Below are 22,238 nucleotides of genomic sequence, written 5' to 3' on the forward strand. Positions count from 1 at the left end.
TGGTCACACCCAGGCCTGCCTCCCACAGCCCCAGCCCTCCCACCTCCCTCCTCGCCAGCCAGCTCTACTCCTCCACCCCATCATTGGAGCTTCTCCACTTCCAGGCGCCACGTCTTTCGTCCCCTGAGCTCGGTTCTGAGTGTGTGGATGTGCATGTGGGTGGGTCCACGAACAGCCTGGCCTCACCATGAGCGCCTGAAGAATTAGGGCCATGCACCATAGCGGGAGCCACACACTGCACTCCACCTCCTTGACACTCCCTTGGCAGTGCCGGGGTGGCCAAACCTTCTCCTGGCCCGGAAAGAAATGAGGAACTTCAGAGAGGGGCAAAGGGGAGGAAAGGGAGGGGGACCACGGTGACCTCCCTGATGACCGCTCTCCCCCACAGGAGACACCCAGGCCTCTCCTACTTCCTTTCCGTTAGCCCACAGGGCTGGCCGTGCCCTCACCCCACCCCCACCCTCACCCCCACACCTTTCCACCCACCCCAGCAAAAAGTCGGGAGAAGTCGCTCAACTCAACCTGTCAGGTCTGAATTACCCTTTGGACGAGTGAGAGGCTGAGTACTGGGAGGAGGCGCCTGGGAACCTGCAGCCCTTGCCCTGGGTTCACTCCTCCCACCACCACCCTACCCCCACCAGACCCTGTCTGCAACCCATTCTCCACTGGTCTGTGAAGCCTCCCAAGGCCATTTATGCTTGGAAGGTCTGTCCCCCCACCTCCCGCCACTAACCTAAGCGCCCCAAGGCTTGCATTCCACAGCAGCTCCCGCCCTCCCACAGGCCTTCTGTCTGCCCCCAGGAAACATTCTCATACTAATCAAATTAAAGGTGATCACTTTCACCTAATCCCACTTTGTCTAAACATGAAACTCCTGTGTGTGTCCCCTCCCCCAAGGTCACCCGCTATAGCCCTTCCCTTTGGGCTTGCTCATCTCTTCTTTCCAGATCAGGATTTCATGTTTGCGAGTTCATTGCTGGTGCTGTCTGCCTGGGCTACTTTTATGCACCTTCCTTACCTCCCCCATAAGACAGAGGCTTCCTTGAGGGCAGGAACAACTGAGTTGTACATTGATGAAACCTTAGCACCTTGCATCATGTGTGGCATGTAACACTCAATTTGTGTTTGTGGAATGAATGCATGAATGAATGAAGGGATGAACGGGTGGATGGGTGGATGGATGGATAGATTTGTGGTATGGGTCAGTCAGCAACTGTGAGGTGTGTTCTCTGGGCAACATTTATCTGTACACAGTGGATGCGGGTAGGTGTCACGTACTCTGCCTTACGTGAGAATGAGAAAAATGCGCATACCTTCTGGGGTGACCTCTGTATGTTTTTGCATTGTCATTTACCCGGGTGCGCTATTTGTGTTGGCTGTGGCTGTGCAAGCGCACTGTAGGTATATGCGTGTGCAGGGTGTGTGCATGTGTCCCAAGCATGGAGACGTGTGCACGAGAGCCTCTGTGTGTCAAAGGGCTGCCCTGGTCTGGCCGGCAAAGCCGCAAGCTCAGTTGTCAGTTCCTCCTCTGGGCCAGCCTCAGCTGCCTTCGTGAGAATGACAAACCCGAGCTAATGCTGGCTGGAAGTGGCTGTGCTGAAGATGGGGGTGGGGTTCTCAGGAAGAGAATGCCAGTCCCAGCTATGTGGCCCATGGGTCACGGGGGTGAGATCCCCCAAAGTCCATGTGCTAGGGAGCTGGTAGGGGAGGGAGGCAGCCAGGGCCCTGCACTGCATTGAATGGGATCCTTGGTCACCAATGCAGAGAGGTTTGAAATCAAAGAGAGATGATTCCCAGGGCATTCTTTTCTGTGTCCACATGTTGAAGTAGCAAAATCCAGGACTTGGTGGATGCAGGCTTTGAGGGCTCGAGTTTGTGAGGTATTGTGAGGCTGTACCCGGCACCCAAGGCTCATCCTCGTGATCATCTGCCCCGAGCCTGAAGCTAAGGTCTTGAAGGGCTGGAGGGGGAGGAAGTAGCTGTCCTACTCTTTTGGCCGAGGCTGAGAAACCATCCCGCCCTAACCTTCCAGTCCAGAAAGTTTCCCCCTCCCCCTTGAGATGTTTGAGGATTTGAAAGTGAGAGGTGGAGAGCAGCTCATTTGCATGTTCACTCACTCTCCCCAGCAGAGGAGTGAACCCCCCTTCAGTCCTTCAAAATAACCTCGTTCTCCCAGGAACCTGAAACCAAAGATGCCACCACCATAGGAGGTGCGCCCTGCAGGCCAGGGAGGCCCCCACCGGGGGCTCCCCTCCAGTGGGCCCTTTGGCTGGGATGCAGCTTCCGTAGCCTAGAGTCCTGGATGCTGCCTCCCCAGTGAGTGGAGGATTCAGGGGGCACACACGGACACTTGGCTCGGGGAATTGAGGTGCCTGGGAACCCTTAGTAACTGGTGGTGAATTCCCCTACCTTGCCCCATCCTTGCACAGCTCACAGCTTGCTCCAGTCACAGTCCACTGGCAGGGTGGCAAGAGCTCCACTCCCTTCGCCCCCTTTGAGGCCCTACAGGGTCTCTGGCTCCCAGCGCCTGTCTTACTTGGGCCAAAAGCAAAGCCTGTGCGAGAGTCTGTGCCCCTGGGTGCTCTCTGAGTGTATGGACCGCAGGAGGGAGTGTGCAGGCGAAGGCGCCGACCTCCCGGCCCACAAATAGACACCTCTGTGGCTCTGACTGCATTTCAAAACCGAAGCAAAATAGAAGTGGTTTGGGCTGCTCCTGTGTCACAACTCAGCCCCCTTCAGACGCACAGACCCTTCTTGGGGCTGTCACTGAAACATACCAGGCAGTGTCCAGCAACCACTCATCTGAGCCTCCCCTACAGGAAATAGCCCTAATGTGAAAGCCACGTCCACAGTCTCCGTGGAGTGAGTTTAAATCTACACCCGTTCAGCTGAGCCAATGGCTCTCACAGAATTGCCGGTAACACCCGTGGCATTTTCACACATGCCAGGAAACATGGAGGCCAGATGGTCAGCTGGGCCACAAAGCACAATTCTCCTTCTCCGGTTCCTTGTCCCCTCGGAGCCAGCTCTAACTCCTGAAATACCTCATCCTCCATGAAACCTTTCTGGAATTCTCTGGAAAGGAAGTGACAATTTCCTTCATGCCATTTCCCACTCCCTCAACACCCCTCCCCCACAACCACAAGCAAAATGGAAACTACCCCAGGAACAGCTGTACCCTCGACTGAAAAACAGCCCGTCCTCCGGCGAATAGTCCTCAAGCAGGGAACTGCCTGCTGCACCATGTGACCAGTGGCGTGAATTTAAGAGACAGAAGGCCAGAGTCAGGACTATATCCAGTCTGTAGTCCTGAGCAAAGCAGAATTCACCCATCCACAGGACTCGAACCCACAACCTCAGTCCAGTTACGACTGGACTCCAATGAGCAAGCTAACCCTCCTCCTTAAGCAAGTGCCCAGTGAAGGGGTCCTAGTCACCGCTATTTTGTCAGCTCTTTCTCCTATTCCTTTCTTTCTACCACCCACTCCATTTGAGATGAAACCAGGAAGAGGGAGGGAAAAAAGAAAGGTTTTGCAAGCTCTGTTGGTTGGGGTTCCTCTGCGCTTATTTACAAGAAACCCAGTTTCCTTCCTTGCTCCTCTGTCACCACCTGATTCCAGCATAGGGCTTGTCCCAACTCTGACGGCGAGGTGGGCCCAGGACTCTTCCCCAGTTACAGGCCCCGCTCTCACACCCTTCTCAGCTCTCCTCTTCCCCTACCTTCTTTCCAGGCCTTGGTCTGTCCCAGAGGAGGAGTGATTACATGGCAGGTCCCAGGCAAAGAGATGCTTTCTCCTCTTTCTCCAGGGGACCCACAGCCCACCCACAGTGTAGACTGCCTAGGGTCCGGGAGGAGGAGGAGGGAAGCGTTCCGGCTGCATCCTAGCAAGATGTGTGACCATGGAAAAGTCGGCCATCTTTCTGGGCTGTGGTTTCTGTCATCCTTCGAGCGGGTGAGGGTTGTGAGTAATCCAGGCTTAGCAGGCGCTCACCAGGGAGTCTCAGGTGAATAAAGATGGCAGTGGAAAAGCACTTTGAAAATTAAAAAGCGTTCATCCAGATGATGAGTTTCAGGTGACCTCCCAGAGAGCAACAGGGGCTGTGGGCCCCATTAAGCTCCAGACGGTGGACCCCACTGGCTCCAGAATACACAGGGTGGGGCTGGAGGGTTCCAGCTGTTGGGTGGGAAGGGGCTGACTCCTCGCCTGGGCTGGGGGCCCGGCAGGGAGGGAGGAGCAGGCTGCTGCGGCTGGTGCAGCGCTATGGGTCTCCTGTCCTCACCCCGCCCCAGCTCTTTGGGTTGTGGTTATGTGGCAAGAAAGAGCACTACACTACAGAAGCCCCATAGGGGAGGAAGAGGAGGGGGAGGGTTAGTGACAAAGACAACCTATTTCCCCAGCTGCCCTGAGAAGGCCAAAAGAGCACCCCCTGGAAGTGCCTGCGGCCACCACATCACCATCTCTAGTGCTTCAGGGACGAGGCACAGGGCAGTGGCACTAAGCCAATGACGGGAGAACCCACTGCAGGAAAAGGGAGAAACCCAAGTGTGTGGCAGCCACTAAACCCCAGTATAATAGTCTGCCAGCTCCAGCCTAGGAGAGCCCCCAGAAGCCCCTGCAGACCCTAAGATCCTCAGCTTTCCAGCTAGAAGTCCCAGCTCTGCCTTGGGGTTGAGGCAGGTCACTTTCGTCTTTTGTAAAACAGGGATCTCCTACTTAGCTCAAAGGGTTGTTGCAAAAGGCTAATGAGCTAATGTAGGCAAAAGCTCTCTGCTATGCCCCAAACGTGTTTTTCTTTTTTTCTTTGTTGAGACGAAGTCTCACTCACTCTGTCACCAGGGCTGGAGTGCAGTGGCGCGATCTCGGCTCACTGCAACCTCTGCCTCCAGGGTGTGCCTCAGCCTCCTGAGTAGCTGGGATTATAGGTGCGTACAACCACGACCAGCTAATTTTTAAATTTTTAATAGAGATGGGGTTTCACCATGTTGGCCAGGCTAGTCTCGAAATCCTGACCTCAAGTGATCCACCCACCTCGCCCTCCCGAAGTGCTGGGATTACAGGCGTGAGCCACCATGCCTGGCCAGCGTGTTTTCCAATTCCCTGGTCTGATTTGTTACTTTGGGGCTGTGGTAAAGCATATCTTTACCTAGACAGAGAGGAAGAAAGGGAAATGGAGGTGGCGGGATGAAATGAAGGCTGAGGGGACAAAAGCAACAACTATAAAATGTATGGTAGAGAGAGGAAACCAGTTTGACTAGAGGGAGAGAGGAACATTGCTTGGGAAGCTGGATAAGTGGATCCATGGAACTGTGGAATATGAACTTAATATGGAAACTGACTGTGAGTTACTGTAGATTCTTGAGCAAGGGAGGGGTATAACAAGCAGCCCTTTAGGAAGGGCAGTTTGATCTGGATATAAGAGTGGGCCTGAGGCAGGAGAATCACTTGAATTCAGGAGGCAGAGGTTGCAGTGAGCTGAGATTGCGCCACTGCACTCCAGCCTGGGCAACAGAGTGAACACTCCATCTCAAAAATAAATAAATAAATAAAACAAGAATGAGTCTGCGAGTGGAGGAGATGGAAGGAGACCAGGTAGGGTAGCTGGAAGTCAGGAGGTGAATCCCAGAGCCACCCCAAAGGAAAGAACTTGATAGACTATGGGGAGATACAGTAGCTGTAGAGACCCCAAGATGTGCAGCGTGTTCTCGCTGTAAGAATGTTAAAAGATATTGCCAGATGCGGTGGCTCATGCCTGTAACCCCAGCACTTTGGGAGGCCAAGGAGGGTGGATCACCTGAGGTCAAGAGTTTGAGACCAGCCTGGCCAACATGGCAAAACCCCATCTCTACTATAAATACAAAAAGTAGCTGGGGCGTGGTGGTGGGCACCTGTAATCCCAGCTACTCGGGAGACTGAGGCAAAAGAATCGCTTGAACCTGGGAGGGGGAGGCTGCAGTAAGCTGAGATTGTGCCACTGCACCCCAGCCTGGGTGACAGAGCGAGACTCCATCTCAAGAAAACAAACACTGACTAGAGACTAATTAAATTCATTAGTGGTTTTTTTAGAAGCTGGGATAATCTATGACTTGGTACCAACAGGATATTAAGTCAGATAACTTTTATTGAAGGGACAGTGTTCTTTGTCAAGGTCCCTGCCAGGCCAGTGCGTGTCCTAGAAACTAACGCGAAGCCTCCTTGCTCAGATCTGGAACTTTCCTGGGCAGCAGGGGCCATGGTGTGGTTGCTGCCTGCTTGGCACCGGCTGCTCCTCCCAAATGCGCCCTTCTGCCACCGGCCAATCCCCAGGCCAGCAAAAGCAAAGGACAGTACTTCAGGCACAAGAGCAGTACTCCAGCATCCCTTTCACAGAAGGGAGGGGTGCCCGAAAGGATGAGGTGGGAAGACAGCCTACCAGGGCCTGGCCAGACAGGGAGGGCAGCCTCGGCTCCAGAAGTCATCGAGAGCTCCTGGGGTTCCTCCTTCTCTCTCACCCGCACTGCTAAAACCTCTCCTTAAGACAGAAGGCCGGGCACGGTGGCACACACCTGTAATCCCAGCACTTTGGGAGGCCGAGGCGGGTGGATTGCTTGAGCTCAGGAGTTCGAGACCAGCCTGGGCAACATGGCAAAACCCTGTCTCTACTAAAAAAAAAAAAAAAAAAAAAAAAAAAATTAGCCAGGCGTGGTGGCACATGCCTGTAGTCCCAGCTACTCAGGAGGCTGAGGTGGGAGGATTGCTTGAGCCTGGGAGGTGGGTGCCGTGGTGAGAGATCGCGCCACTGTACTTCAGCCTGGGCAACAAGAGTGAGACCTCGTCCCAAAAAAAAAAAAAAAAAAAAAAAAAAAAAAAAAAAAAAAAATTCCTCTCCTTGAGTCAGAGGAGTCCCAGGACATCGAAGTTACAAGTTATAAGAGACCTGAAAGATCATTGCTTCCATCCCTCTTATTATCCAACTTCAGATACCACAGGAGAGGAAGTGACTTGCTCAAGGTGACACAGCTAGTTGCATTGTGACTCCCAAGTGATTCTCATTCCTCGCCTCCTTCCCTGCTCATTGTCTCCTGGCATCCTCAGAAAAGCCACCCTTTCCTCTGGCAAGAACACACAGCAGCCAAAGATTCAGGGCTGGCCAATAACAACGAAGCCACGGCTGGGCGTGGTGGCTCATGCCTATTATCCCGGCACTCTGGGAGGCCGAGGTGGGCAGGTCACTTGAGGTCAGGAGTTCAAGATCATCCTGGCGAACATGGTGAAACTCTGTCTCTACTAAAAAATACAAAAAAAAAAAAAAATTGTCTGGGCGCAGTGACTCATGCCTGTAATCCCAGCACTTTGGGAGGCCGAGGCAGGCAGATCACCTGAGGTCAGGAGTTCAAGACCAGCCTGGTCAACATGGTGAAACCCTGTCTCTACTAAAAACACAAAAATTAGGGCCAGGCATGGTGGTGCGCTCCTGTAGTCCCAGCTATTCAGGAGGCTGAAACAGGAGAATCGCTTGAACTCGTGAGATGGAGGTTGCAGTGAGCCAAAATCGCGCCACTGTACTCCAGCCTGGGCGACAGAGCAAAACTCTGTCTCAAAAAAAAAAAAAAAAAAAAAAAAAAGGAAGAAGAAGCAGCAGCAGCAGCAGCCACACACATGCAGAGCATGTTGAACCTCCACAGTGCCTTCCCTACCTCCACCTCCGTGCCTGTGATCATACTGCCCCCCAGGCCTGACAGGCCCCTTCTCAACTTCTGCAAGCCCAATGTCCACAAGTCCTTCAAGATCTGAGGCAAATGTCACCTTCTTTTCAAAGCCTTCCTTGCTTCCTCCCCACCTGGCACATTCTCTCCTCTTCCTCATGATACCTTAGCTTGACTTCTTGGACCAAAGCAGGGGGTTATAAACTATGGCTCATGTGCCAAACCCAGCCCTGCGGTCCATTTTTAGATGGCCCATGAGCTAAGAATGGTTTTTACATTTTTTAATGATTGGGAAAAATCAAAAGAAAAATATTTCATGACATATAGTGTTTTTTCATATATGTATTTTTTGTGACTGGGTTTTGCTCTGTCACCCAGGTTGGAGTGCAGTGGCACAATCATGGCTCACTGTAACCTCTGCCTCCCAGGCTCAAGTAATCCTCCTACCTCAGCCTCCCAGGTAGCTGAAACTACATGAGCATACCACCGTGCCCGGCTAACTTTTTGTATTTTTTGTTGAGACAGGGTTTTGCCATGTTGCCCAGGGTGGTCTCAAATTCCTGGGCTCAAGCAATTCTTTGTAGGAAAGGTTTGCTGAGTGCTGGACTAAAGGCTTCAGTGTGAATAAATTCACCAAGTTCATTTGTTTTTTAAAATTTATTTTAGGCCGGGCACAGTGGCTCACTCCTATAATCCCTGTACTTAGGGAGGCCGAGGCAGGTGGATCACTTGAGGTCAGGAGTTTGAGACTAGCCTGGCCAACATGATGAAACCCCATCTCTACTAAAAATACAAAAAAATTAGCTGGGCGTGGTGGTGGGCACCTGTAATCCCAGCTACTCGGGAGGCTGAGGCAGGAGAATCGCTTGAACCTGGGAGGCAGAGGTTGCAGTGAGCCGACATCGTGCCACTGCACTCCAGCCTGGGCAACAAGAGTGAAACTCTGTCTCAAAAAATATATATTTTTTCAAATTTGTATTTATTTCTTTTTCAGAGATGGGTTCTTGCTGTATTGCCCAGGTTGGTCTCCAAGTCCTGGCCTCAAGCCATCCTCACACCCCCGCCTCCCAAAGTGCTGGGATTACAGGCGTGAGCCACCACACTTACCCAATCATGTTCATTTCTGAGAAGAATGTCACAGAGCACTTGGGGATGGAGGTGCCTGCAGGGAGGTGTGGGATGCCAAATACAACTCAGCAGATTCTCATCAGAAAGAAGGTCCTGGGCTGGGGTTAGGAGACGTGACTTCTGCCCATGATGTGACCTCTAGCAGGTCACTTCTGCTTTGTGTGCCTCGGTTACCTCATCTGCACAATGAGGGAGGTGATCTAAGGGCCTGTCTAGCCCTAGGACTTAGACAGGCAGTGATCAACTGCATTGCCATCTCCCACAGTTCTTAGCAGGCACCGTCCTGATCCTCAGAACAAAAGCTTACAGAAGGGTCCTCTGCCCAGCTGTGGTTTTCCGCTGCCCCCCCCCCCCCCCCCCAGTGGGCCTCCCTTACTCCACACTCACCTGCCCTGCCCCACCCTTCCCCTCTGCTGACCTTTCTGCCCTCCTCTCAGAATTCCTCTCCTTGCAAAATGAAGATGGCCTCCTCTGAAAGAGCCCTCCCCTCCCTCCAGTCAGGTGGGCTAAAAGCCTCTGCTTTTCTGGGAGGGAGGCAGGGAAAGGACTCTCACCTCTCCCCAGTCTCCCAGGGCCCACAGCAGACAGGCAGTGGAGTAGGAGATAGGGCCAGCTCTCACCGCACCCCTGCTCTGCCAGCGGAAACAGCCCTTCTCTGCCACTTCCTGTCCCAGAGGTTTCAGCAGTTTCCCCTTCGGGGCCTGCTAGCCCTCCCAGCCCCGCCCCTGCCTCACACAGGTCAGGGAGTGCAGAGCGGGGAGGGCCCTGCGTGGTGAGTGGGGAGGATCCCTCACAGGAAGGCCGAGGAGACAGCTGTCTACACAAGGGGACGCCCCAGTGGCAGGTCTACCAGACTACTTTGGGCTAGGAGCAGGTACAGGCGGATGCAGTACCTGGGAGGGAGATTGGGACTCTCCTGCTACCACAAACCCTCTCCACAAACCCTCTCCTGCTACCAGATGAGTAGAAATGACTTTATCACTTTACCTAGCTGTCACCTTGAGGGATGGAGTGAGCCTGATCTTAGAGGATTGGATAAAAAACTGGAATATAAATGCTGAGGTCAATGTCCAGGAGGGACTAGCCCAGGGTGGCTTCGAATGGAGAGACAGGTTTAATGAAGCAAGAGGATGAGAGGTTAGTTCATTGGGGCAGATGACATTGAAATCAATGTCACTTCATAATTTTGCAGGGACCTTGTCCCTAGCACCAATGGACACAGGCAACAATGGAGGGCAAAGTACAATTGTCCCCTGGCATACTTGGGGATTGGTTCCAGGACCACCTGTGAATACCAAAATCCACGCACACCCAAGTCCCGCAGTTGGCCTATGGAGCCCACAAATCCAAAAAGGTGGCCCTCCCTGTACTCAGGTTTCGAATCTTGGGAATATTATTTTAAAAAAAAAAATCCACATATAGGCCAGGTATGGTGGTTCACGCCTGTAATTCCAGCACTTTGGGAGGCCAAGGCAGGCGGATCACCTGAGGTCAGGAGTTCGAGACCAGCCTGGTCAACATGGTAGTGCGTGCCTATAATCCCAGTTACTTGGGAGGCTGAGGCAGGAGAATTGCTTGAACCCGGGAGGCGGAGGTTGCAGTGAGCCGAGATTGCGCCATTGCACTCCAGCCTGGGTGACAGAGCAAAACTCCGTCTCAAAAAAAAAAAAAAAAAAAATCCACATATAAAGTGGATCTGTGCGGTTTAAACCCATGTTGTTCAAGGGTCAACTGTATTATATCACATGTGGGTCAAGGGTAGAGGCATTTTCTGGGTGATGGAGCAGGAAACTCTCACATTCCATGGTGGCTGATGACTTGGTGTGGTGACTTACACTCATAAGTACCTCCCAGGTGCTGTTGCAAGGAAGGTGGGGCTCCTAGCCGTAGGGCTGTGTGCCTGTGAGGTTATTGTGCAGGCAGGTGACCCACTCAGTGAGACCCTCCCAAGGCCATGGGTCAGAACAGCTATAAGCAGCCTGAGGCTTTGGACCTCTCTGCCCAGTTGGCAGTCCTCCTGGGGACAGGCCAGAACTACGTGATGCTGACTCTAGAAGCCTTGCTGCCTGGTTCGGGGTCCTCGTGGTGAATGGACACAATCACCTTGGCTTCCCCGTGGTCATATTGTTCCCTGAGGTTCAAGCAGCTGTGCAAGAAGCTAAAGGGATTCCTATAAATGATGGTTCTGGATGGGCCTGCAAAAAAAAAAACAAAAAAATGGCTGAGAAGGTGATCTTGATAACTCTCTCAGCTTGGAGGCCATATTCTTATATCTTTGGCCAAGAACCCTGTCCAGCCAGGCCTCCTGGCATGAGACCAGGGGCCAGGCACGGTGGCTCACACCTGTAATCCCAACACTTTGGGAGGACGAGGTGGGTGAATCACTTGAGGTCAGGAGTTCAAGACCAGCCTGGCCAACATGGAGACACCCCCATCTCTACTAAAAATACAAAAATTGATCGGGTGTGGTGGCTCACACCTGTAATCCCAGACTTTGGGAGGCCAAGGTGGGTGGATCACGAGGTCAGGAGTTCGAGACCAGCCTGGTCAATATGGTGAAACTCCATCTCTACTAAAAATACAAAAATTAGCCAGGCGTGGTGGTGCAAACCTGTAGTCCCAGCTACTCAGGAGGCTGAGGCAGAAGAATCACTTGAACCCAGGAGGCAGAGGTTGCAGTGAGCTGAGATCACGCCACTGCACTCTAGCCTGGGTGACAGAGCTAGACTCTGTCTCAAAAAAACAAAAAACAAAACAAAACAAAAAACAAAAATTAGCCAGGCATGGTGGCGGGCGTCTGTAATCCCAGCTACTCGGGAGGCTAAGGCAGGAGAATCGCTTGAAACCCAGAGGCAGAGGTTGCAATGAGCCAAGATCACGCCACTGCACTCCAGCCTGGGCGACAGAGCGAGACTATCTCAAAAAAAAAAAAAAAGAGAGAGAGAGCAGGGTCCCATTTTCCCTGTCCCCTCTCACTCTACGTCCCCCCAGGACAAAGAGGAACCAGTTCCTTCAAGATAGGACCCCGCCGCCCCTGAGGGGAGTGCCTGCTTGTCCACTCCTGCAAGCTGGAGTGAATACGGCTTCACAGCTGGTAGGGAGAACACCAAGGAAACCTTAGAGACAACATCTGGTTGTGCACCTGGGCTTCTGCCAGCCCCTCCCTACATCTGCAGCACAAACCCAGGGCCAGGGTTTGGTTGCAAGCCTGGCTTAAAGCTGGTGGCATGCGTTTGGGTGGAGGGGGTGGAAGCGCTTGAGGTTGGTGCCAGCTCAGGGTGAGTACTTGTGGGGTTGGCAGTGACCTGAGCCGCTGGTGGGCCCAGGGTGGTGGGTGTGGCCACTGTGGCCTCGGGCATGGCCTGCTGGGGGAGGGGCGGAGGGGCGTGGGTGCTCGCGTAAATGTGGGCAAGATTTTCTTTTGCGCTCTCTGATACCACTTCAAGTTGCTCCCCCTGCTTTGGGAAAAGGAGGGTCAAACAGTAAAACTGACAAGGTGACAGGGTGGTGTGCAGGGAAGGTGGCAGGGATGTGTAGTTCTGGGGTGCGGGCTGTGGGATTGCTGTAGCACCAGGCCCTGGATATAAAGTATCTCCTTTTAGTCTTACACTACACCGTCCCTGCAAAGGAGCCAGCCAGTGGCACAGCCGGGGTTTGAACCTAGCTTTATTTCCAACTACTACATGAAATGAACTTTGTTTTCAGTGAAATCTGTTTTGGTAATAATTCTGTTTTAACAGTTTCATTTGAAAAACAGTAGAAGTGAAGCTCAGAGATTAGGTAACATGATCAAGGCCACCACTGCCAGAGAATGGAGGCAGAACTCAAACTGGGGCCGGTGTGACCTTGATCTTGAAGTCCCTGCTTTTCCCTCTGTCCATGCTAGCAACCATCTGCTAAGATCCCTAGCTCAAGTCTGGCTCACAGCTCTCCACTTCCAAGCTTCAGAGCCCCTGTGAGGCCGCTTCAACAGAGGCTTCCCAGGCTTGTGTCCCATGCCCCTCAAGGACTCAATGTCAACCCAAGCTCCATCTAGTAAGTCAATTCTAACTTCCTGGGCCCAGTCTGCACCAAAATGGTGACCATGTGAGCTCTTGTGGTCAGTTGCGGAGACGGAGTATTGTGGAGGGGGAGCCTTCCAGCTCTGATGATGTGGAGGCCGACTCTTCCTATAAGCTCTGCTGTTTCCAGAGAGTTCCTGGCTCCAAACCTGAAGTAGCCACAGCATGGTCCCTGCCCCATAAATATACACTTGCTTTTGGCTTACACATAATGTAAGTCTGGGCTCTTATCTTAGGGTGTTGGTTCACATGTTTATTCAAATATTTATGGAAAGTCAGCCTTGAACACCTCATAGGTGCCAGGCCCAGGGCCAGGGGACTAATCACGGGCCCACCCTATTCTCTGTGGTAGAGTCTCCTTGTATTGAAGTTCCTAGTAAGCTTGGTAGCCCATCTGCCTAAACAATATTGCTGGGTGCTCCACCCCCTCAAAACATGTTTGTAGGAAATATCTTCAAAATTGAGGCCCAAGGGTTGGGAGAAAATGGGGAGTGAATACTAATGGGTATGGGATTTCTTTTGAGGGTGATGAAAATGTTTTGGGTTTTGTTTTGTTTTGTTTGAGACAGAGTCTCACTCTGTCACCCAGACTGGAGTGCAGTAGCGCGATCTCAGCTCACAGTAACCTCTGCCTCCTGGGTTCAAGTTATTCTCAGCCCCCTGAGTAGCTGAGACTACGGGTGTGTGCCACCACACTGGGCTCATTTTTGTATTTTTATTAGAGATGGGGTTTCACCATGTTGGCCAGGCTGGTCTCAAACTCCTAGCCTCAAGTGATCTGCCTGCCTTAGCCTCCCAAAGAAATGAGATGACAGGCATCAGCCACCACGCCCTGCCTGGGGGTGACGAAAATGTTCTAAAATGGATTCTAGTGATGGATGTACAACTCTGTGAATAGATTAAAAAGTACTGAAGTGTACGCTTTAAGAGGGTGAATTTTATGGTATTTGAACTATATCTAATAAAGCAGTTGTCTTTTTTTTTTTTTTAAACTGAGGCCCAGAGAGGGGCAGCGGCCCACTGAAGGCCATGCATAAGCTAAGGTCTTCTGGTTGATGGCTCCAAGGCTGTTTCCTCCTCCCGGCCTCCCTATAATCCTAGCAAGGGTAAGTACAGGGTCACGGAGTATGCATGGCAGGTCCAACCTTATGCAAGCTGCTTTCCTCGGGGTAAGCAGTGGAAAACACTTCCAATCAAGGACTTTAATTTCAGGTCTGCCATTAATGTGGCCAAGTCCCTGCCCCTCTCTGGATCCCAGTTTCCCCATCTGTAAAGTGAAGTGGGCGAGTTTGGTAATGTGTTGCTAAGCTCGGCCAGTTCTGAACCTCTGAGGTTCAGTACTGCAAGGGGCCAGGTATGGTGGCTTGCGCCTGTAATCCTAGCACTTTGGGAGGCTGAGGTGGGAGGACGGCTTGACGCCAGGGGTTTGAGACAAGCCTGGACAACATGATGAAACACGTCTCTAAAAAAAAAAAAAAAAAAAAAAAAAAAAAAAAAAAGCCAGGTGCGGTGGCTCACACCTCTAATCCCAGCACTTTGGGAGGCTGAGGCGGGCAGATCACCTGAGGTCGGGAGTTCAAGACCAGCCTGACCAACATGGAGAAACCCTGTCTTTACTAAAAATGCAAAATTAGCTGGGCATGGTGGCGCATGCCTGTAATCCCAGCTACTCGGGAGGCTGAGGCAGGAGAATCTCTTGAACCCGGGAGGCGAAGGTTGCAGTAAGCCGAGATCATGCCACTGCACTCCAGCTTGGGTGACAGTGCGAGACTCCATCTCAAAAAAAAAAAGAAAAGAAAAGAAAAAAAAAGTGAGCACTATAAGGCAGAATAGAACGGAGTGTCAGATTCGTGGCTCTCCTTTGGTTGCTGCAGGAGGCCTTTGACACAATTAAGTGTTCGAATCGATGCTCCTCACTGATAGTGATGATGAAGATTTCCCCCTGAGAGTCAAATTCTCTCAGACAATCCTGCTGACTGTCTCCATGAGGGGCAGCTCAGTTCTGATTTCGCCTCAGCAGTGCTAGGTGGTAGAACAACCCATAATAGAGACCCATTGATCGTGTCCTTTGGAGATGTCAGGAACCAGGTTCTTGGCCTGGCGCCCAGGCCAGCAGCCCCACCTTGCACTGAGCTTGCCTTCGTGGTGGAGGGAGTGATCCTTGATGGCCACCAGCCTAGCCCCCGCTGGACAGGATGTTTCCACATCGAGCCCCACTTCCTGCAGCTAGGCCTGGGCTCCGGTTTCCCCCCTCTCCTGCCATCTGGTCGCCTGCCCTCTGCCCCCTCCCCTTGCAGGGTGTTTACAGGCTGCCTTATCAGCCTGGGGGATCTGGGCCTCACCCAGCCGGCTGCCCCCGCCCTGCCTGGCCCAGACAGCCTGCCCAGGGCCCTACCTGCTCTTTCGTCACTACGGGCTCCCGCAGCCCGGAGCCCCCCTGAGCCACAGGCAGGCAGGGGGTGTGGACGAAGGATTGCTGCCTGGCACAGGCCCGCAGTGCCTGGGGCCCTGCCTGCCAGAGCTAAACCTGAATATTCATAGTGCTTTATGCAGCTTGCTCAAGCTGGAGAGGGCATGCGTTCTTTTTAAATTGTACCTTCTCTATCTGCAGGCTATGGAGACAGGAATGAGACGCTGGTGCTGCTAAGGAAGCTAACTTTGACCTGAAGTGTCTCCACAGCTCTTCTGTCCTTAGCCACCCAGAGATGATGGAGGGTAGCTCTAGGCTGGAAGGCACTGCGAGTCCAGGCAGATATATTTGTTTCTCACTGGAGAGCGCTGTAAACACTCTAAGCTAAAGGTAAGGCTGAATGAGGGGCTGCAGGCTGGCTGTGATGGAGGAGATGAGGCTGGCAAGTCCTTGGGCACAATCTTGGCCAATCCACACCCAGGCTTCTGAGCCTCATGGGTCCCAAGCTGTCTGTGTCCAACCCATCCTGGGATCTATGCACCCACCCAAAGGCTAGGATGAGGCCAGAGCTAACCACTGAGCGAGCCAAAAACATTATCTCCCAGGACAGAAGGGCCTAGATTTTTCCATCGAATGTGTTTGAATCACAAAGGGAGACAGGGATGGAGACCACAAGCAAATGAAGATGCTGAGGGTGACAGATTTCCCTTACAGCACTTGAGGCTAAATTTCTGAAAGTTCAACCTCTGACCCACCTGTAGGCAGGTCCTACAGAGACAGGGCCTGCATGCCAAAGCTGACCAAGCCCCAGACTAGGCGTCAAAGCCACAGTCTGGATCGGGCTCATTTTCCAGGGGCCTCCATTTTGTTCACTGATAAATCACTTAAAATGTACTCGAGGCAGTAGATTGCAACATTCACATTTAAGATCAAAAGTCATACTTCCAAGAAATTTTAAGAGACTATGTCCTTCTAGGTCTCTAGAATACAGTTTTCAGTAGTTTGGGAGCACTTGGGTAGGAAAGTTTGGAAAAACTCTGCTAAGTCAATTTTGCCATTAATGGGCTATGTAACCACAGGCATGCCACGTCACAGGGCTCTCGCAGCCTCGGGCCTCCCTTCCTAGAGATTTCATGCTATCCAGAGCTCCACGCAGGCTTACTGACCATAGTGGCCATTGGGGCTCCACATTTCTTCCCTCTATCGAAACTTTCAGGCCAGCCGGGTGCAGGGGCTCACGCCTGTAATCCCAACATTTTGGGAGGCCAAAGCGGGTGGATCGCCTGAAGTAAGGAGTTCGAGACCAGCCTGGCTAACATTGCGAAATGCTGTCTCTACTAAAAATACAAAAATTATCTGGGTGTGGTGACAGGAGCCTGTAATCCCAGCTACTCGGGAGGCTAAGGTGGGAGAATTGCTTGAACCCAGGAGGTAGAGGTTGCAGTGAGCCGAGATCACGCCACTGCACTCTAGCCTGGGTGACAAAAGCGATACTCCGTCTCAACAAACAAACAAACTAAAAAAACAAAAAGCTTTCAGGCCACCATCTCATCTTCCCTAGAACAAGTTTGCCTACCACTCAGAGAAAAATCATAAACCATTTAGTGTTAATGTGTTAATAGCTGATATTGTGTTAAGTGTCATCTCTCACATATATATATATATAGACAGAGTCTCACTCTGTTGCCCAGGCTGGAGTGCAGCAGTACTATCTGGGCTCACTGCAACCTCCACCTCCCAGGTTCAGGCGATTCTTATGTCTCAGTCTCCCAAGTATCTGGGATTACAGGCGCGCATCACCACGCCCTGCTAATTTTGTGTTTTTACTAGAGACGGGGTTTTGCCATGTTGGCCAGGCTGGTCTCTAACTCCTGGCCTCAAGTGATCCACCAGCCTTGGCCTCCCAGAGTGCTAGGATTACAGTCATGAGCCACCGCCTGGCTCTTAAAACATTTTCATTTAAGGAGACCATCTGGAACTAACATGTTTGAGCCTGAGAAGGGGCTCCAGAGCAAGTGGTCACCTGGTGGGGCCAACCAGCAGGTGAGCAATAGGGTGTTTCTCAGTGGTTCTACCTCCCGTCATCCCAGTAGCCATGGAGTGAGCTGGTCTTCACCATCTATACCCCATACCTGTGGGTTCTGTTAGGAAGCTATATGGAGTGAATGTGAAAATCCTTTGGAAAGCTAAAAACTAGGCCTGGTGCGGCAGAAAGCCCACTTGACTGGGAGTGAGGAAGATCAAGTTCCAGTCTTGGCCCAGCCTCTGCCTAGCTCCTCCCTCAGCTTCTGAGCTTGCGCCAACTCCTACTCCAGGACACACATTGACATCGATGGCTGTGACCACACCAGCCGGACTCGGCAGAGCCTTATGGTCCAAACTCATCTGCTCAGTTAGTTTCCAAAGGTCCTTCACAGTCTGACCCCACCCTACCTACTCCGGCTTGTTTCCCATGATTTCCCAACTTAAGCCTGGGCTTGAAGCCCAGTGGTCTCCTCATGGTCCCCTGAGGGAACATTCCAGGCTCATTCACGGAGTTTCTCAGGCCTGCCATGCCTTTGCTTGCTCCTTTTTGGCTAATCGAATAGTGCCTATCCAGCAAGGTCCCAATCACGTCCCCCAACCTACAGAGCTGGTTATACCCTCAAAATTATGGTCTGCACCCATGGAACCCCCTTCTCTGAACCCCCATGACCCTTAAATTCTACCACAAGATTTATTAATCCCACAGGGTCTTGAATTGCCCTTTAATTATTTCATGGGTATCTCTTGTTTCCCCAACAGGTAGTAAAATCCATGGGATCAAAGCCCATTTCATCTTCTGACTAATACAGGTGTGGGCATTCATTAATGAAGTCCACGTAAATTCTCAACAAGAGTGAGATCCCTAGAAATGAGACCACAGGTCCTGATAGATCTTTGGGCTACAGACTAGGGGTAAGGTAGCTGTAGAGTTGGGCAAATGACTCCAAGGCTCTAATGTTACTTTTCCTCTCTTGCTCCAGGCCTCTGTTAGGGGCAAGATTTATTAGCTAGAGTCATTTATTCCAAGTGGCACTGAGAAGGCAGTTGATGATCAGGTCATCACCAAAGCATTCTCTCTTTGTGCAAAACCACAGTGTTTCCACCCTGGGGTTATTGGTTGATCACTGAACCCTCAGGAAACACTTCATTCTGGATCAGGTCTGAGAAGTAAAGTGATTCAAGAGAACATGAGGAAAACATTTTATTTAAAGAAGCCTTTTGTTTTCTGGACAGACGAGGCTGAACAAGAATATGATTGGCATCTATAAAATGATGTATGAGGCAGATAGTCATGGATTTATTCACCAAAAATTGGTAATAAATGAAGAGCAAATAACAAATAAGTAGTCCTATTTTACAAATGCATAATAAAGTTAAGAAACTTTTTAGGCTAAGAATATCAATTAAGGCCGGGCGCGGTGGCTCAAGCCTGTAATCCCAGCACTTTGGGAGGCCGAGACGGGTGGATCACGAGGTCAGGAGATCGAGACCAACCTGGTGAACATGGTGAAACCCCGTCTCTACTAAAAAATACAAAAAACTAGCCGGGTGAGGTGGCGGCGCCTGTAGTCCCAGCTACTCGGGAGGCCGAGGCAGGAGAATGGTGTGAACCCGGGAGGCGGAGCTTGCAGTGAGCTGAGATCCGGCCACTGCAACTCCAGCCCGGGAGACAGAGCGAGACTCCGTCTCAAAAAAAAAAAAAAAAAGAATATCAATTAAAAGATAAGCATCATCTAAAATAATGGTAACATAAGAGACAAACATGATTATAAAATAAGATATAAAAAACAAGCCGGGCTCGGTAGCTCACACCTGTAATCCTAGCACTTTGGGAGGCCGAGGCGGGTGGATCACCTGAGGTGGGGAGTTCCAGACCAGCCTGACCAACATGGAGAAATCCCGTCTCTACTAAAAGTACAGAATTAGCCGGGTGTGGTGGCACATGCCTGTAATCCCAGGTACTCGGGAGGCTGAGGCAGGAAAATTGCTTGAACCTGGGAGGCGGAGGTTGCAGTGAGCCAAGATTGCGCCATTGCACTCCAGCCTGGGCAACAAGAGTGAAACTCCATGTCAAAAAACAAACAAACAAACAAAAACAATGCCAGACTGGGCAGAGTGACTCATGTCGGTAATCCCAGCACTTTGGGAGGCCAAGGCGGGTGGATCATTTGAGGTCAGGAGTTTGAGACCAGCTTGGCCAACATGGTGAAACCCCGTCTCTACTAAAAATATATTTTTTTAAAAAATGTATCTGGGTGTGGTGGTACATGCCTGCAATCCCAGCTACTTGGGAGGCTGAGGCAGGAGAATTGCTTGAACTCAGGAGACAGGGGTTGCCGTGAACTGAGATCGCACCACTGGCACTCCAGCATGGGCGACAGAGTGGGACTCAATCTCAAAATAAAATAAAATAAAATAAAACACCAAACATATTTGTTACAACAAAAATTACCGCAAGTGGGATAAATGCAAATATTAAAAGAAAATGTCATGGACAAGTCAACCCTAAAAATCATGTGAAATCGCAAAAGACTTAAACTAGCCAAAAACAACTTCAAAAAAGAGCAAAGTTGAAAGGCTAATACTACCTGATTTCAAGAATGATTATAAAGCTACAGTAATCAAAACAGTTGGCATTAATGTAAAGAGAAACAAGTAGACCAATCAATGGAATTGAATACAGAGTGCAGAAATGGGCCAACATATAGACAATGGTAGTAGACTGATGATAGCTTTTTCAACAAATAGTGCTAGAATAATTAGATATTCATATGCATAAAGAAAAAAAAGGCTGGGTGCAGTGGCTCACACCTGTAATCCTAGCACTTTGGGAGACCGAGTTGGGAGGATAGCTTGAGGCCAGGAGTTCAAGATCAGCCTGGGCTACATAGTGAGAACCTACATCTACAAAAAAAAATTTTTAATTAGCCCGGCATAGTGGCACACTCCTGTGGTCCCAGCTACTTGGAAGGCTAAGGTGGTAGGATCACTTGAGCCCAGGAAGTCAAGGCTGTAATGAACCATAATCACATCACTGCACTCCAGCCTGGGCAACAGAGCAAGACCAAGATAAAGAAAGAAAGAAGAAAGCAAAAGAGAGAGAGAGAGAAAGAAAGAAAGAGAAGGAAAGAAAGAAAGAAAGAAAGAGAGAGAGAGAGAAAGAAAGAAAGAAAGAAAAAGAAAGAAAGAAAGAAAGGAAGGAAGGAAGGAAGGAAGGAAGGGGAGGGAGGGAGGGAGGGAAGGAAGGAGGGAGGGAGAAAACAGAAAAATTAACTCAGCAGATCATAGACTAAAATGTAAAGACTAATATTATAAAACCTATAAGAGAAAATATGAGACCAAATATTTGTGAACTAAGGCTAGGGGAAGAGTTCTTAGCTACAGCACCAAAACTATGATCCATAAAAAGAAAAATTGAAAAGTTGCACTTTCATCAAAATTAAAAATGTTTGCTGAAGTCAAAAGACACTGAGAAGGGGATTAAAAGAAGCCACAGACTATGAGAAAGTATTTGCAAAGCATGTATCTGATGCAAGTCTTGTATCCAAAAAATATAAAGAACTCTCACAACTCAACTACAAGACAACAAACAATTCAGTTTAAAAATGGGCAAAAGATTTGAACAGACACCTCAACAAAGAAGACATAAGGACAGCAACTATATGAAAAGATGTTCAACATCATCAGTCATCAGAGAAATACAAATTAAAATCACAATGAGATACCACTGCACACCTATTAGAATGGCTAATTAGAAGTGGTCACCTAATGAGACAGGTGTTTTCTGTGCATAGATTCTTACAGAATTAGCGGAGCTGAAATAGCCTCTGTTATCCTCAGGGGGCATTATAGGAAAAAGATTAGCTCCTCATTCTATGTCTAAGTACCTCCTTGTTATCGGGTCATCAGGAATTTCGGGAGGTTAAGAATAATTGCCACCATCCCATCCCCCAAAGTCTAGCAGTTCTAACTGAGGGGTGGGGACCAAGGGACTGGAGTGGAGTGCTTTACTCAGGGGTGGTCCAGTTTATCCTAGGCTGCCTGTTCCTGCGGGTGGTCACAGGCTCCTCAAGCAAACACAATCCAGTCAATAGCAAATGGAACCTCCAAGTTACTCTCTGGGAGGCCTCTGGAAGGGGAATGGCCCCTAGTCCCCTGGGAGCTCTTCTGGGCAAAGGCAGTGCCCCAGCCTCAACTCAAGGCCTCTGGGCATTGGCCCAGAATGGACCCATCATCTATTCTAGTGAAGGGTGAGAGTGAGTGGTAGTCAGCCAGTTGGCTCCCAGAATTTTACACTCAGTAGGGTAATAACAACAATCTGATGATTGCTAAACAGTTCCCAGGAGTACAACATTAGGCCTTCTCTCAAAGAAACTAACTTACTCATTTCTGCAATGAATGATGCTCAAAATGAAAATGGTGAAGGACTAAAGAAGGCCATGTTAATACAAATATTAACGATTTGGGTTTTGCTCACTACAGCACTGCCTGCCTTTCAGTATATTACAAACACGCACACAAACACACACACACACCCCTTCTATTACATCCTCCTCCCATCCTGTGCAATGGCCGAGTTAACAAAAAGCAGAAAAACCTGGAAAATCTCCCTCTTAGTTTCAGAAATGGGTGTGGCATGCCCTGCCAGCATTGCCAAAGAAGTGGTTGGTCCCTAGAGGCTGGCAAACTCAAGGGTGTGTGAAGGGGAAATGGTGACAATAATAATAACTGTTACAGGAATAATAATAACAGCAGTGAACACTTACTGGGTGGGTACTACATGCCAGGCACTCTGCTGAGTGCTTTATATGCATCGTCTCATTTAAGCTTCACTCCAACCCTGTGAGGTGGGTGCTGACTCCCAGAGTGGTTAAGTAACTAGCTCAATCGCAAACAGTCACACAGCCAGTAAGTTTGGCATATAAATGTA

At 50.4% G+C, this 22,238-nt stretch overlaps 2 protein-coding genes across 5 annotated transcripts in view; one reads left to right on the plus strand and one right to left on the minus strand.

Moving 5' to 3' along the window:
* The window catches only part of RAB33A (RAB33A, member RAS oncogene family), a 227,423-nt gene that overhangs the window by 123,919 nt on the left and 81,266 nt on the right, over positions 1 to 22,238 (plus strand). The gene's annotated exons all lie outside the window — the stretch shown is intronic.
* The window catches only part of ELF4 (E74 like ETS transcription factor 4), a 47,482-nt gene that overhangs the window by 18,099 nt on the left and 7,145 nt on the right, over positions 1 to 22,238 (minus strand). Inside the window, exon 1 of one of the 4 annotated variants that reach the window (XM_050777460.1) lies at positions 3,721 to 6,697. The exons of the other annotated variants lie outside the window; for them this stretch is intronic. The gene's annotated coding sequence lies outside the window, so the exon portion shown is untranslated. Of the gene's footprint in view, positions 1 to 3,720; positions 6,698 to 22,238 lie in introns of those variants that run through there. 4 annotated transcript variants of the gene reach the window in all.

This window comes from Macaca thibetana, chromosome X, assembly GCF_024542745.1.
Source record: "Macaca thibetana thibetana isolate TM-01 chromosome X, ASM2454274v1, whole genome shotgun sequence".
Classification (NCBI taxonomy): domain Eukaryota; kingdom Metazoa; phylum Chordata; class Mammalia; order Primates; family Cercopithecidae; genus Macaca; species Macaca thibetana.